Genomic DNA, 2,500 nt, shown 5'->3' with positions numbered 1-2,500 from the left:
CGGCGATGTCTCTCTTGTGGCTCACGGGGCTGTTAGGGTGGCACAGAAATCCCTCGGAATGGGAAAACGGGTCATTTTCGTGTCGCCACATTGCATGCGAACCGCATGAAACTTCCAGAGGCATTTGCAGCAGAAATGCATGTGCAGTCAAAAAATTGAATATTTTTCACGGATAGACCCCGTGAAACGCTAGAAATTGGCGGGGATGTGTCTCTTGTGGCTCATGGGGCTGTTAGGGTGGCACAGAAATCCCTCGGAATGGGAAAAAACGGGTCATTTTCGTGTCGCCACATTGCATGCGAACCGCATGAAACTTCCAGAGGCATTTGCAGCAGGAATGCATGTGCACTCAAAAAATGTGATATTTTTCACGGAGAGACCCCGTGAAACGCTAGAAGTGGGCGGGGATGTCTCTCTTGTGGCTCACGGGGCTGTTAGGGTGGCACAGAAATCCCTCGGAATGGGAAAACGGGTCATTTTCGTGTCGCCACATTGCATACGAACCGCATGAAACTTCCAGAGGCATTTGCAGCAGGAATGCATGTGCACTCAAAAAAGTGAATATTTCTCACGGATAGACCCCGTGATACGCTAGAAATTGGCGGGGATGTCTCTCTTGTGGCTCACGGGGCTGTTAGGGTGGCACAGAAATCCCTCGGAATGGGAAAACGGGTCATTTTCGTGTCGCCACATTGCATGCGAACCGCATGCAACTTCCAGAGGCATTTGCAGCAGAAATGCATGTGCAGTCAAAAAAAAATTGATATTTTTCACGGAGAGACCCCGTGAAACGCTAGAAATTGGCGGGGATGTGTCTCTTGTGGCTCACGGGGCTGTTCGGGTCGCACAGAAATCCCTGGGAATGGGAAAACGGGTCATTTTCGTGTTGCCACATTGCGTACGAACCGCATGAAACTTCCAGAGGCATTTGCAGCAGGAATGCATGTGCACTCAAAAACTTCTATATGTTTCACGGATAGACCCCGTGAAACGCTAGAAATTGGCGGGGATGTGTCTCTTGTGGCTCACGGGGCTGTTAGGGTGGCACAGAACTCCCTCGGAATGGGAAAAGGGGTCATTTTCGTGTTGCCACATTGCATAGGAACGCCATGAAACTTCCAGAGGCATTTGCAGCAGAAAGGCACGTGCACTCAAAAATTTTAATATTTTTCACGCATAGACCCCGTCAAACGCTAGAAGTTGGCGGGGATGTCTCTCTTGTGGCTCACGGGGCTGTTAGGGTCGCACAGAAATGCCTCGGAATGGGAAAACGGGTCATTTTTGTGTGGCCACATTGCATAGGAACGGCATGAAACTTCCAGAGGCATTTGCAGCAGGAATGCATGTGCACTCAAAAACGTCTATATTTTTCACGGATAGACCCCGTGAAACGCTATAAATTGGCGGGGATGTCTCTCTTGTGGCTCACGGGCGCTGTTAGTTAGGGTCGCACAGAAATCCCTCGGAATGGGAAAACGGGTCATTTTCGTGTCGCCACATTGCATGCGAACCGCATGCAACTTCCAGAGGCATTTGCAGCAGAAATGCATGTGCAGTCAAAAAAAAATTGATATTTTTCACGGAGAGACCCCGTGAAACGCTAGAAATTGGCGGGGATGTGTCTCTTGTGGCTCACGGGGCTGTTCGGGTCGCACAGAAATCCCTGGGAATGGGAAAACGGGTCATTTTCGTGTTGCCACATTGCGTACGAACCGCATGAAACTTCCAGAGGCATTTGCAGCAGGAATGCATGTGCACTCAAAAACTTCTATATGTTTCACGGATAGACCCCGTGAAACGCTAGAAATTGGCGGGGATGTGTCTCTTGTGGCTCACGGGGCTGTTAGGGTGGCACAGAACTCCCTCGGAATGGGAAAAGGGGTCATTTTCGTGTTGCCACATTGCATAGGAACGCCATGAAACTTCCAGAGGCATTTGCAGCAGAAAGGCACGTGCACTCAAAAATTTTAATATTTTTCACGCATAGACCCCGTCAAACGCTAGAAGTTGGCGGGGATGTCTCTCTTGTGGCTCACGGGGCTGTTAGGGTCGCACAGAAATGCCTCGGAATGGGAAAACGGGTCATTTTTGTGTGGCCACATTGCATAGGAACGGCATGAAACTTCCAGAGGCATTTGCAGCAGGAATGCATGTGCACTCAAAAACGTCTATATTTTTCACGGATAGACCCCGTGAAACGCTATAAATTGTCGGGGATGTCTCTCTTGTGGCTCACGGGCGCTGTTAGTTAGGGTCGCACAGAAATCCCTCGGAATGGGAAAAGGGGTCATTTTCGTGTTGCCACATTGCGTACGAACGGCATGAAACTTCCAGAGGCATCTGCAGCAGAAATGCATGTGCACTCAAAAACGTCTATATTTTTCACGGATAGACCCCGTGAAACGCTAGAAATTGGCGGGGATGTGTCTCTTGTGGCTCACGGGGCTGTTAGGGTCGCACAGAAATCCCTCGGAATGGGAAAACGGGTCATTTTCGTGTT

This window comes from Petromyzon marinus, unplaced genomic scaffold (genome assembly GCF_048934315.1).
Source record: "Petromyzon marinus isolate PM22_M1 ecotype Great Lakes invasive population unplaced genomic scaffold, UKy_Petmar_22M1.pri1.0 PM_G_Scaffold_82, whole genome shotgun sequence".
NCBI classification, from domain to species: Eukaryota; Metazoa; Chordata; class Hyperoartia; order Petromyzontiformes; family Petromyzontidae; genus Petromyzon; species Petromyzon marinus.
Note: the sequence above shows the minus strand (reverse complement) of the source record.